General features: G+C 32.4%; 1 long non-coding RNA gene and 1 pseudogene across 1 annotated transcript; one reads left to right on the top strand and one right to left on the bottom strand.

Annotated features, from left to right (window-relative positions):
* Positions 1–7,581: 7,581 nt before the first annotated feature.
* LOC136222553 (LRR receptor-like serine/threonine-protein kinase ERL1) lies at positions 7,582–11,018 on the bottom strand (annotated as a pseudogene).
* A 1,942-nt stretch (positions 11,019–12,960) lies between these two features.
* On the top strand, positions 12,961–15,336 carry LOC136223794 (uncharacterized). The gene is made up of 3 exons (XR_010686137.1): positions 12,961–13,340; positions 13,470–13,574; positions 15,048–15,336. It is a non-coding gene; the product is annotated as an uncharacterized lncRNA (long non-coding RNA).

Here is a 15,336-nt window from a genome sequence, read left to right on the forward strand (position 1 = left end):
ATGCAAATAACAAAGAAAATCCACAAACTAATCATTGTTTTTATTTTAAATCTTAAAGAGATATATAAAAAAAAAGGTTTGTAGACGCTCGGTCGATAGAGAGAGGTATGAAGTGCTCGAACGAATGTGAGAGGTTAGGGAACAAATCAGACTTCATTCAATCAATCACTTAAGTATAGACTTAGCAAAGACTAAGCAACCAAAGCTTCTCCCATTGGGAGATAGATATGTAGACAATCTGGAGTGAATGAATGGAACTGCCCTTAGAGTAGCAAGAAGTAGTGGTTTCAATGAAAGAGAAAAAACTACTAGAAAAAACTATTAACGAGTGACCGCTTTGCTCATCTTTTCTTTCCGCTTGAATGGTAAAAACAAAACCGAAAGAACAACCAAATGAAACCGCTAACAGCCCCCGGCTAGATGAATTTACCTCATCAGCCATGGGCGGTTCTGGATGTACCATTTGGTTATGACTTGGTCCTTTGATGCTCGATGCTTTTCAATACAGAGGAGAGGCCATTGTAATCCATAGCAAGGCTTTCTCCAGAACTACAGAGCAGACCCAAAAGGAAAAGGTCTGAGAAGGTATGCTTGTGGAAGATGAAGGACCCAAAAGTCCTTCTTTCAGTCTGACATTTGTCCTAGTTAGGGGTATTTGGAGCCTTAGCACCATAGTAAGAGTCCCTAGCTGAGTTACGTCAAATATCTTATACTTTCAGAGGAGTAAGTATACCAAAGACATTCTTTCAAACCAAAGAAAAATCAACTAAAGAGAAGTGTGAAAGAAAATCTACAAACTAATCATTGTTTTTATTTTTAATCTTAAAGAGATATATAAAAAATAATGTTTTGCAAAGGCTGCACAAATAAGCAGGCCATGAATCACTTCTTATTCCTATACTTTTTTTTACACAATCAAATTAAAGCACTAGTTTAAAAAGAATAAAATAAAACAAATTTGCATTGAGGCCATTACCTCACTAAAATGATCTGCAAGGAATAACTAGATTATATTTTCATTAAAAAAATTGCAGGAATTTATATTCTCTAAGAAGATGATGGAAAATAGAAAGGAACACAGAAATTTAATTCAATAACAAGTATTAAAATGATCTGTATTGTAATAAACACATAAATGGCTGGTCTGCTTTTCTAAAATGAAACCACATCTGTCTGCATTTAAGTGGAACCGTTCATCTTGATTTTAAGAAAAATAATAAAAGTCAAATTCATCTTCAACCTCTCTTCCTTTCCTTTCCTTTCCTCTGGTATACAACCCAATCTAAACCCTAAAAATCCAAATCAGCGGCTAACAATGGTGGTGATTCTACCTTTGCTCAACAACATAACCTTTGTACCAATAGAGCTCACATTTATTAACTAAAAGCATACAAACAAGATTCAAATGAAAAATCTACCCTAGACAAGAAACTGACAACTATGAAAATCAAGCAAGCAGCAGAAGATGGCTATGAAAGAAAAAATTAAAAAAAACTTTAGAAGAAGAAAAGTGATTCTCACCGACAAATTACAGAAGTTCCGAGCACAAATTAGTTGTGGAAAGAGGCACGCACTCTCTCTACCATTCTGTCATTTTCTATCGTTTTTCTTCCCCTCTCTTTTTTCCCTTGCGCATCGTAAAGGAATGATTTTTAGTTGGAGTCTGAGAAAGAAAAATGCAGCAATGGAAGGGGAAAGGAGTTTGACTGATTAGGGAAATGGAATGAATAGTTCTGATTTTAGGGGAGAAGAGAGTTTAGGTTTAGGTTTCTGAGAGTGGGAAGGAGCTTAGAATGGGGGCTAGGCATACAGAAACTACTATCGAGAAGAGAGAGGAAGAGTTTGAGTCAGAGAAGAGAGACAGATGTCAAAAGTGATGAAAATGAACGGTAATGATAAAGTGGTGATATGGTAATTTTTGTTTTTTTATTTTTTATTATTTAACTTAGTCTATAACTTATGGCGGGAATTTTGGCGCCAATATATTGGCCAAAAATTGGAACCAAAAATAAATCTAGTAACTTATGTGGTTGTAATATTTGCAACCATTAAAATTTTGAAACCACATCTTTGTCTCAAATATATTTCACAATTCTAATCATTATCTTTGCAACCACACATAGTGCTTTACAACTAAATTGGTTGTAATATTACAACCAATTTTAATCTGGTTTCAAATTTTGGTTGGTAATTATTGTTTTTCTTGTAGTGTTTGTTTACCTTTAACTTGGTTAAACATACTCCTACAGCCCCATTACTGCATGCAGACGACATTGAGTTTTGTTGAATGATTAGCAGGCCCGTCCCTGAGCATGGGCATGAGGGGCGCCTGCCCAAGGCCCAAGAATGAGAAGGACTCCAATTATAGTAATGTATTAGTACCTATTAAATTTTATTTGATTAAATTCAAAAAAAAAAATTATAGTTGATTAAAAACGTTGGCATTAGATTCTTTCCAAATTAGTTTTTCCAAATAAAAAATGTTGGCATCGGTTATTAAATAGTCTTTCTAAATTCCTTAATTTATCTCATATTATTTCCAAATTTCCTAATAAAAACTTTGGGCATCAATTCCCTAATTTATCTCAAAGTATTTCTATAATTATCTTTCCCAACTATCAATCCCAACAAAAATTTACAATTTACCTCTCCTTTTTTAATCACACTCCAATCCCAAAGAATATTAAACAGTAATATTATCCCACATCCTCAGTTCATTTTCTCAATTCATCAGCTATAATCAATTTTGTTTTCTAATCACCTAATTGTGAAATTTCCAATTACTAATAGCCTTTTTTGTTGTCTTTGAGAAAATCTATCAGATTCTGATTTACTCGATCTTCAAAAGAAGTTTGGAAAAAACATATCAAAATCTTCCAATATTGAAATTTAGGCGCTAAACCTCGTTAAATGATGTCATTTTCAAATTTGGTTTTTTATTTTTCTGTTATCATGTTTTGTATCATAAAGAGCATACAATCTATTAGAACTATTTCATAATTTATTAAATTTAAGAAATTTACTTCTAGAAATACTCATGGACATCATTTTGTATAAGAAATTGGGTACTTAAAGTAATATAAAATGTTTTTATTAGATATTTTGTTAAATGTAACAAGAAAAGTGTCATTTTTAAGTAATCTTCTTTTATACAATTTACTTTTCTACTTATTTTTTTTTATTTCCACTTATTTATTAGGGCCCCATTTGGTAATTCGCCTCGGGTCTCTAAAATTTTAGGATCGGCCCTGATGATTAGCTGGGCTGCATCACACCCGTAAATCTCGGTCTCTGATTAATACTAAATAACCGAAAATGAAGGTAGCAAAAATAGATCATGCATGAAAACAATTCATAAAAGGTTTGGAGCAAGGTTAAATATTGTTATTATTATTATTATCATGAGATTATAATCTATTACATTATTTTGAAGCACAAACTACACTTCTAGTGATGAATCTCACGAGAAGGCGAAGACGAACATTCCTTATAGCAATAGCAGTGAGTGTGGATGAATCCTTTGCATTTACCTCCTTCGAATTCTTCACCTATACAAACATTAGAACAATTACTGTCATTGTCGCATCTTCCTCTGTATTTTTCACTCTCTGTCCAACATTTTTTCCCAGCTTCTGCAACCTTTATCCCCATTTCTGTATAATATTTTAAACAACAAAATTAATAATGTTAGTTTATACCTATTAATCAATATGCACATAGTAAAAAAGGTGTAGAACTTTACCATTAGTCACAAGCAACAACATAAGCAAGAGAAGATATAAAAACAGTCTGAGAGAATTCATAATGGATTGATATTCTGAATGATAAAAAATACAGATGAAGATGATAATGGACTGAGGAAATCCTTATATAGAAAAAGAGTGAATTGTACATGTGACTCTTTAACTGTAATGTAATTAAAACTATGGATCCAGAATTTCTTTTTTTGAGATTATTTTTTTTAAAACTTAATATTATTATGAAACCAATCAAGTCTAATTAAGGAAAATTTATCTTACACAAAAATCTTCTATAATCCTATATTTCTAAGTTCATTTGAAGTTTTTAATTTTGAAAAGCAAGTCTAAAAACTATTTGAGGGAAAAATATCTTCTATTATATCTTCTGTAATCTAAAAGATGAAAAAGAAAATCTCACCTATCTCATCTATACTATTATAAATAGGCCTATTATTCAACCCGCAAACACTTTGCTAGTCGTCTTCTTCCTTCTCCTTGAACTCCAGTTCTACAGATTTTCATGTGATTACGATGTGGTTCTTGCTTTCTCCATGAAATCTTAAGAAACAGATGAATCAAAAGAAGATCAAGTTACGATGTGGTTTTGCATTTTCTGGTGATGCTGGTGTTGCTGTTGCAGTTTCATAATTAGAATTAGCAACAGCTATAGCAACAACAGCATCAACATAAATAGCAATTCCAACATTCAATTCCACATTTACTATCAATCTTCAACAAGAAGAAGAAGAAGAAACCGACCTAGAATAAAACGATTCTTCAACCCTAACTTATTTTTCTGGGAAAGAAAGGATTCCAGTATGATTCTTGCTTTCCGGATTTCAATAGTAAGGAATTTTCTGCTGTTCGGTTACTTAATTTGATTTCAAAATAAGATTAACAGGGGTATCCAAGAGCACAAAGGAGAATAAGTAACTAAAAGCCCTAATTTAGATATTTTGCTCTGCTCTTTGTTTTGGATCATTACTTATTTTTGAAAACTATTGAATCTCTTTAGACATCTAAGGTAACATACAATTGCACAGGTATGAATCTATCACTAATTTTCACAGATTTGTACTTCAAGAAACAAAGCAATCAGCTATTATAATATACAATTGCACACGTTCCTTAGATGCTTTCTTCCAAACATTAAAATCTGGGAATTGTTTGCTTATTCACTCAAATGGTTGTATTAATAATAAAGGTGTGTTTTATAGACAGGAGCTTCTGATCTGTTTGTTGCAGACGACATTGAGAAACCATTAATAACTATGATTAGCTGGGCTGCGTCACACCCGTAAATCTCGGTCTCTGATTATTACTAAATAACTGAAAATGAAAGTAGCAAAAATAGATCCATGCACGAAAACAATTCAAAAAAGGTTTGGAGAAAGATTAAATATTATTATTATTATCATGAGATTATAATCTAGCACATTACTTTAAAACACAAACTACTTCTAGTGATGAATCTCACGAGAAGGCGAAGACGAACACTCCTTATAGCAATAGTAATGTTTATAGAACAAAATTAGTAATGTTAGTTTATATTTATTAATTAATATGCACATAGTAAAAAAGGTGTTGAAGCTTACCATTAGTCACAAGCAGAAGCAAGAGAAGACATGAAAACAATTTCAGAGAATTCATTGTGGATTGATAATGGACTCAGGAAATCCTTATATAGAAGAAGAGTGACTCTTCAATTGTAATGTAATTAAAACAATGGATCCTGGATTTCTTTTTTCTGAGATAATTTTTTAAAACTTAACATTATTTTCAAACCAATCAAGTCCAATTAAAGGAAAAATTATCTTACACAAAAATCTTCTGTAATCCTATATTTCTAAGTTCATTTAAAGTTTAATTTTGAAAATCAAGTCTAAAAACTATTTTAGAGGAAAATATCTTCTATTATATCTTATGTAATCCAAAAGATGAAAAAGAAAATCTCACTTTTTTTTAATTGCATGGCCTTAATTTTATCCCAGTATAGTATATAACATATTTAATTTAGCTATTGGGCATAGTTATTAATTAATAGGGTTCGTTTAGTTTAAATGTTGTTGGCTATTGTTTAAATGTTGTTTTTAATTGTTTATTATCTGCTATTGCTTACAGATAATAGGAAAAAACGAAACAAAATACTTAGGTCCTTTTGGTGTGTCGTAATGCAATGTAATATAATCAAAGTCGTAATGTAATCAAAGTTGTAATGTAATGGAATGGAACAGTGATTCTATTACCATGTTTGATTGACAAATAAAAAAAAATATGATGCAATGTAATTACCATTACAATAATTATGTCTGCTTAGTTAAATGTAATCGTAAAATTTTATTTGCATAATTAAAATCAACAAAAGAAAACATGAAAACGTGAAATTAGTATATAGTTTTCGTGTTTTCATAGTATTTTTTACATATATTTTTCTCATTTTTTCGTTTTCCATTTTCACCGTTTTTTCCTATTTTCTCATTTTTCGCTTTTTTTTTTTTTTTTTTTGCTTTTTTTCGTTTTCAGTTTTTCTAGTTTTGCATTTTTGAGAATGATGAGAAGTGAGATTTGACAAATGAGAGGTTAGATGAAACTTTAAAGATAGAAATTAGGATTATATGATTTGGATTTAATGAGTATTCAAACCATATTTGTATGTAAGGGATTACAATAGTTGTTAAACAAAATTTAATCTATGGATTTCTCATTCCATTACAATAAAACTTTAATATGCAACCAAACATGGTAATGAATTTTCAATGTAATGTGGGCATTCCATTACAAAGCTCGTTACATCCTACCAAACAGACCTTTAATTGTTATCATGATAGCAGATTGGTCATTAGTGTTTCTAAAACTATGAGGAGTGACATTTGTCTTGTACCAAACTGGCCTTAGAGTAATGTAGAATTTTTGTTATTATTAGAATATAAAATTATTAATATAAGTATAATTAATTAATATATAAATAAACTAGAATATACACATTTCGCAATCAGATAAGATGCAATTTTACCTCTAATATCTAAAATGATATAATTTTTATCGTTAATCTTGGCAGTCAAGAACAATTTTACCTCTAACGTTGACAAGTTAGATCAATTTCAGACATAATTATAAAACATAAGTATTTTGTTCATTATTATGCACCAATTGCATATCAGTTGTTTCTAAACAAATCACACTTTTTGTGATTTAATAATAAAATTTGGAGATTAATATTTTTAAATTCGACGAAATATCCAACTCGTACAACAGAAGGGGTAGAAGTTTACCATTAGTAAATAAGGTGTAGAAGTTTATATTTATTAATTAATATGCACATAGTAAAAAAAAAGGTGTAGAAGTTTACCATTAGTCACAAGCATCAACATAAGCAAGAGAAGACATGAAAACAATTTCAGAGAATTCATTATGGATTGATATTCTATTACCAATTAAAAAAATACAGATGAAGATGATAATGGACTCAGAAAATCCTTATATAGAAGAAGAGTGACTCTTCAACGGTAATAATCACTAGTACAGAAATGCTTACTTGTGTCGCACTTTTTCAAGTTGTTGTGTCGCACGTTTGTGCGACACAACAGGGGTGCGACACAAGAACTTTGCATCGCTCTTAAGAGCGACACAGGCTACTCATCTGTTGTGTCGCACTTGTCACGCGTGCGATATAATAGAGCGATAACTCTTGTGACGCGCTTCTAGAGTGTGCGACACAAGCTCCACGATTAATATAGTACACTTTGTATCGCTCCTTCCTCACACGCGACGCAAAATATTGATATTTTTTTAAAAAAAAATTTACAAAATTTTCAAGCATCTAGCATAAAATTTTATAATCAAAATTTACTTGATTCTACATGATATTATAAAACATACACATAAAACTACAAGTACCACATTGCATACATACATACACATTCAAAATATAATCACAACTTATTAGAATCAAATACATGTACAACACCTCATCCATGGCAGGTCTCATTTCCTTATCCTATTGTAAACATCGAAATGCTAACTCTCCTACTGCAACTGCCTTTCTTCTTACTTCATCATCTGACTTGTACCAAAAACATGGATCTATCAACTCCTCAAACGCAGTATTCTGAACTTTGTTCACTGCAAAGTTAGCCAGATTAATCTCATCCTGATGCCTACTAAAATCTACAGCTGCCATCGATGATATTAGTTCAATCAACACAACTACAAAGCTATACACATCACTCTTATCAGTGAGCTGGTAACACTGGTGATACTCTGGATCAACGTACCCTGGAGTACCTTGCGGGGCTGTCGACACATGAGTAACATCATTCGGGAACAACCTTGACAGACCAAAATCGGCAACTTTCACGCAAAAACTGTTGTCAAGAAGAATGTTGTTAGTTTTCACATCCTGATGTATAATATCAGAAGCATGAAGATAAGCTAAAGCTGCAGCTGTTTCTATTGCAATGCTCATTTGAATAGGTCATATCAGTGGACTAGAATCAGCTCGATCACCATGGAGATGATCAGCTACGGTACCATTTGGAATGTATTCATATACAAGGAGGAGCTCACGACTGCGTTGTGAAGTTCATCCATAAAGGGAAACTAGATTTCTGTGGCGCAGTTGAGTGAGGATTTTTATTTCATTCAGGAACTGCTTAACCCTTTTGCAGTTGTGCTCATACAGGCGCTTCACCGCAACCTTCCGTCCATCTTGGAGCTTACCTGGTTTGCACATTTCAACATAACATTTATTTAATTGCTCAAGTATTTACAGAACTTTGTTTTCAGCAAAGCAACTATTCTAGTTCAGGTAATCTATCATAAAAAACAGTAGAGGTTTATCTCCTTATACCGTAGTATACAGTTCCATAACCTCCGTCCCGAAGCTCTTTCTCACTATCAAAATTTCTAGTAGCTTTTTCAAGTTCAGCATAGGAGAAAATGGGAATACCGAAGTAAGCAATGCCCAATTCTATTTCTGATTTTGACTACTACTACAATGCTTGCACCTGAAAAGGCAGAGTCAATTCAATTTAAGCATATACAGAGGTAGTTAAGGAGACATTGCAAATATAATTTAGCTTTGGACTCACCTAATCCTAATCCTACCTTCATTGCCAATCTGTTATTTCCTGCAACAGAATTTGGATAAAATATCAAGTAATGAAGATCAACACAAGATTGGAATCAATAACATAACACTCAAAACATATATATATATATATATATATATATATATAAGATTCTAATATAAGTTCATTGTTATAATAGTTCTATCAATGGCAAACTTTTCAGGGGAAACTCTTGAAATTTCATAGTCCAAAAAATAGATTGCATAAGAAGGACAATTGGTTTTTCAATTCTGTACCATCTTTTACGTTGGCACAATAAAACTTTGCATTGCTATTCACTCACGTGACAATCTCCTCCTCTATAATGACAACTTCAACAACCAGGAGACTAGTGGACATCAAATTAAATAAAAAGGCAACCTTAATTAATTAAACTGTGAAGTTCCATTAACAAAAAGTCATAATTACATATATGCCTCAGTTTCTTTTCACCTTTTTGAAATATTCCTATCCAAAGTTAAAATCCTATTCTTTTAATTGTTAGCCATATATAACAATCCTTATCTTGTTTGATTCAAACTACAAAAGTAAAAAACCCTAACATCATCATAAACCCATATAAAAAAAATGACCATAAAGCCTCAACTGGTGCTGTTGAAGAAACTAAATTACCCTCTTTGAAAAGGACAGATGAGTCCATATTCCCCTCATTTTTACCATGATCTTTGCACAGCTTTGAATTACCTTTTAAGCTGGATATTTCTACTAGAAACGAGGGGATCCCAAAATTACCAAAGCGGTTGAAACTCAAATCTAAAAATTCCAAGTTATTTAAGTTAATTAAACTCTCTGGAATTCTACCCGAAAATCCATTAGAGCTCAAATCAAGCTTCAAGATCTTGTTTAAATTGCCTATAGAGTCAGGGAGATTACCGTCGAAGAGATTCTGACTCAAATCAACAAATTTCAGGTTCTTCAACTTTGCTACACTCACCGAAATCCCACCGGTTAACTTGTTTCTTGAAAGTGTAATCTCTTCTAAGCTGGGCAAATCACCAATCTGAATCAGAATATTTCCATAAACACCGTTTCCCCTCAAAATTAACCTCCTCAAATTCGTAAAATTACCAATAATGCGACTGAGAGGCACAACCAAAGCTGGATTTTCAATAAACACAAGCTCCTCGACACTATCATCAAAAATCGAGGAAGAAAAATTAGAGAACGAAACAGACGTTTCGTTGAAACACTTGTAGAAAAAGAGCTTCCGGAGATACTTAAAGGAGGTAAAAAGAAAAGGATGAAGAGTGGAATTCGAAGAACAAGGACCGTTTGGTGTATAATTAGAAACATACCCGAAACTGAGCTCTGTAATGTGCGGGATTAGAAGAGATTCCGAATCGGAGTCGGAGATGTTTGAGGAATTAGGTTGTTGTTGTTGATCAATGAAATAGTCACTGAGAACGCCGTGAGGAGCTGAGAGGCATAAGGCAGTGCGAGGTGGAGGTTGGCGGCGATGGAGTGGAGTGGTGGGAGATAAAATAAAACCCTAGAAAATAAGCAAGGAAGCAGAGATGGGTAAAGAAAGTATCGATCAGTGAATGAACAATGTTTAACAAAAGAAAAGATTTTTGGTTGTATTAATTGTGTAAAAATTCTAATATTTAAATATTTATTATATTTTTTTTTGGTAGAAAAATATTTATTATATTTAGTGAATGGTTAACAAGATATAAGATGGATTTTAATTGGTTAGAGATTATTTTAAGTATATATTTTTTAATTCATTTTATTTTTAATTAATTTATGTGGGATAAGTTTTTAAGTTTATATGTATAGATATGTTATTTGATTTTCATCCTTTTTTTTTTTAATTCTTTAGTATTTTAAGAAATGTAAAGAAAAAATAATTATATTCAAATAGTAGTTCGTATTAGTTGTGTCACACTTTTAAAAAGGAGCGACACAAAGATATACACACTTCTTGTGTCGTTTTGGTAAAGGCGCGTCACAAGCTTGCTCTTGTGTCACACTGTAAGACAGGCGATACAAGAAGTAACTCATTTGTGACGCACGCTCTTCAAGCATGACACAAGTGATGACACAGAATATTTAGTTGTGTCGCATTTACAGAAAGTGCGACACTAGTTACTCTGTTGTGTCGCTTTCTCTTCAAGCGCGACACAAGAGGTGCGATACAAGTGAGCATTTCTGTACTAGTGAATTAAAACTATGGATCCTGAATTTCTTTTTATGAGATAATGTTTTTTTAAACTTAGCATTATTTTGAAATCAATAAGTCTCATTAAGGAAAATTTATCTTACACAAAAAAACTTCTGTAATCTTATATTTCTAAGTTGATTTAAAGTTTAATTTTGAAAATCAAGTCTAAAAACTATTTTAGGGAAATATATCTTTCTATTGCATCTTTTGTAATCCAAAAGATGAAAAGAAAATCTCACTTTTTTTTTCTTTGAATTGCATTACTTTAATTTTATCCCAGTGTATAATTATAGACATATTTAATTTAGCTATTGGACATAGTTAATAACTGTTACCATAGTTTTTCTTTAATGAAAATGCATATAACTTCATTATCATTAGATGAAAGTACAATAAGTATAGAAGAAAAACGGTAAGAAATCAAACCTTACAAAATCTACAACGAGATAAAAACGACTACAATGAGCAAAACATTTTTTCTCTAATTTTATTTATTAGAATGCTGGGACGAGGTTAAGGCCCGACGCTGACATCCCAACTAGGTCAGCACCCCAGCGAGGAACCTCGACCAAACCCGAAAGAACAAAAAATGAAAAAATACAAAGAGAGGAATTAAAAGAAACGAACGTGAGCTATATTACAAAGGTCATCAAAAATAAATGATTGGAAGAAAGACGGTGCCACAGTCCACAAGATCAGATTTGCTGCCGTGTTTCCGAATCTCGCGAGGCTATCCGTCGCCTGGTTTCCTTCGCGGTATATGTGAGTGATTCTGAAGTTCATTAGCGCGCATCTTCTAAGCCCCTGAAGCCAATCCTGCCGAACCTGCCACGGGACCCTTACATCCCTGCTCTTAAACAGATTAACCACATAAGCTGAGTCAGACTCAACCCACAAGTTATGCCACTCACCGCTAGAAAATACCTATTTACTGATGGAAGTTTCTGACGGAACAGATTCCGTCAGAAAATTCTGACAGAATTCCGTCAAGCTGATAATCGTCAATATTTTCTGACGGATTTTGTTGATGGAATAGATATTCCATCAAACATTATGGCGGAAATATTCCTGCCAAGACGGAATTTGTTGACGGAATAAATTCCGTCAACACATTATGACGGTATTATGACGGAATACCGTCAGAAAATTTAAGTCATTAATTACTTTCACATTTTTAAACTAAAAAAATTACATTATATATAAAAATAGTAAGAGGTTAGGTTTGAGTTTTGGTTATATTAGTTTCAAATTCTTGTATATTATTTGTTTGGCATTTTTTACTTTTTTTATTTACTTTTTTCCCGATAACTTTAATTCTATAAAATTATCTAATAAAACTATTTTTTCTTATATCAGGTATAATTAGATATTTGTATGTTAATGTTTTATTGTTAAAAAAAATATTTTTTATTTGAATATTAATATATAATTTTTAAACAATATTTCTTATTATTTTGTGATTTTTAAGATATTCATATTTTCATCCATAAAATATGTTATTGTATATTTATCAAAATTATATTAAAGGGATAAAGTGCAAAAATATGCCTAATGTTTACGATCAAAAGCAAGCAATTTTACTTTTAGTGTCTAAAATAGTACAATTTATATATATATATGGGTTTGGTTTCTTTCAAATTATTTTTGTTTTATTAATATTATAAATTATATTTATACATATGATTACTGATTTTAACTTATGTAAAAAAAAGTACAAAGATTGGATGGTTATAGTTGCAGGTCCAAAAAGAAATTACTGATTTTATTTAAACATTAAGATAACATGTTCATTTTGTAAAATCCCTAACCTATCCCTTGAAAACAATCTGAGCCGTTGATTGCTTATAATCAAATGCTCAAAACTCATTCTCTTTTATCCATATAAAAGCTACTTAAACTCAACCCTAACAATACATTGCGCCGCCAACACCCTTTCCTTCTCTCTTCTAGATCTCTGAGTCAAACTTTGCCTCCTTCCCTCTACTCTTCCAATCGAGACTTCGACGCTCAACAGCAATCTCTACCTCCTCACCATCAACTATTATGCAGCACTTTCTCTAACTCCTTTTCCGTCGGTTGCAATTAAAAAATGCAACTGCCCTTTCTCTATAGATCCACCTCTCCGCTCAGTTCTTATCAAGTTTCAGAACTCCATGAGCATCAAGCTTTATAGGCGAAGCTTTTGACCCTTCAGAGAAGAAGCCTGGCGCAGGTTCAACAATCATTCCACCGTTGATCGAGCTGATAAGAAAAGTTTCAGCCGGCAATAGGTCTCTTCGAGTCCTCCCGTACTCCTGAAAAGAAAAGGTGAGAAATCTGAGTAGTTGATGAAAAACTTGGGGATTTCAATTTGATTCAAATGAAGTCGGTAGCCAACCTTCTTCCTTTTATGTCTAGCTTCGATATAACTCTTTCATCTAACTATTGGTTTCACAGTACCGTTCATTGAGCTATCCAATGGAGATGCAAGACTCTTATTAAGGATTTGTATGGGAAGCCCCACAGTTCCAGGTTGATTAGTAGTTCCTCATCTACAATGAGGTATAACTTACATTTATTTCTTAGTGTTTTTTTGTAATTTTTTTCAGTTTGACAATTTTGGTTTGGAGCATTGTTGATTTCCTTTTCAAAAGTGGTATTTTGCTTGGTGACTGAATAAATATGGTTAAATGTGTCTTCATTACTTTGAATCCACAACACAGTAGCAAACAAACTAAATAAAGTCTTCCACGAAAGTTTCTTTTGTAAGAGGACATATGAAGTGCAATTTGTTTTGAGCCATAACCTCAAGTTCATAATGATTAATTAGATGATGCGCATATAGAGCTTGCCATACGTGTTGGGCTCGAGTATAGTCTCTTAAGATGTTTAAGGTAATTTCTTGCGGGAATTCGGGACACTGCTCTTCAGTACAGTACTTATCTTCCTTTTCAAAAGGAGCTTATTGTTTTGTAAGCAGTCATGGCCATTTAAAAAGAAAAAACTTGATTTTTGAGAGGGTATATTTTATTTAAAATACAGCCTTAGTGACTCCTGGAAGAGAGTAGATATATTTTTCACTTCAAAGCATAAGCAAGTGCGTAGGCAGAACTAGTAGTTCTCTTACCCGACCAAGCTAAGATTCCAGATGAAAGAGTCCTTAGTTGGGTTGTGCACGTTGAAAAGTAAAGCTTTTCTTTCCACCATTTTTCAATATCTGCAGGGAGTTGAAATTAGAGATGGTCCAGCTTCCGCTGGTTCTTACGATGATCTTATTTACTGTGAATGCATTTTCTCTTTGATTTATAGGTCGCTAGATCAAGTTTCTGAGTTCTAGTTCCGACTAGTGGAAAGAATGCCTTCTTCCCTTTATTCATTGTTTGGTTCCTATTGGTGTCACATACAGAATGCTACCTTAGCATCTGCTGCGCATCACATTTTATTTATGTGAATAAAAACATATTGCCTATAAAGGCAGTGATCCTTTTGCAATGTGTATCCACAGTTTGTTCATTTATTTTCTGCTATATTTTGTTTTATTTCATTTTCACCTTAAAAGTTATTGTTGAGATGAGTTTTATGATATTTAGTCTAACACAATACTTTGGTTTCCCTTTCTATCAAGTCTTTTCGATCTTGATTATTTGTGCTATTGAGATTATTGCACATTCTATCTTTACCTAAAACTTAATTTGGTTGTGATTTGAACACTATGTTATAATTTAATCATGTATTTTCATATATTAGATGCTCAGCTCTCTTATTTGTTGCTCTATATAGCATTTTGAATGTTGCAAGTTTATTAAATTGTAGACTTCCTGGAATTTTCCTTTTTTTCTTCTCTTACCATTAATCCTTTTGATGGTCCTGTATATTTTTTTTATTTTAACTTGCAAATAAAAGTTGGGCTGCTGCTATAGCTTTTCCGTAGCTAAAAAAAAAATTTAGGAGTTCCATTCAGGTCATAGTTGCCTGTGCATGCATCTATTCTTCTCTATGTTAATCGTTATGCTATTTACTGTTGTTATATTATAGGCAAAGTGGAGACAGGAAGTGAAGGCAAAGGAGCAGTCTCTAGCCAATATAGAGGAAGAAATACGTAACAAGGAAGCAGCCGATGCTAGTAATAAAAGGAAACTTGAGGCGATGAACTCTAGTGACTGGAGGAGCTTTCAGGTCCAAAATCATCGGTTGAGGTTGACTTAAACCAGCAGTTGAATATCAGGTAGAACTAGATGCTACCCATGTGTTGGATGGGAATTCATATTATTTATGGGTCAATTACATGAATATCATAATTAAATACAAAATTACAATTAAATCA

This window comes from Euphorbia lathyris, chromosome 3, assembly GCF_963576675.1.
Source record: "Euphorbia lathyris chromosome 3, ddEupLath1.1, whole genome shotgun sequence".
Lineage (NCBI taxonomy): Eukaryota > Viridiplantae > Streptophyta > Magnoliopsida > Malpighiales > Euphorbiaceae > Euphorbia > Euphorbia lathyris.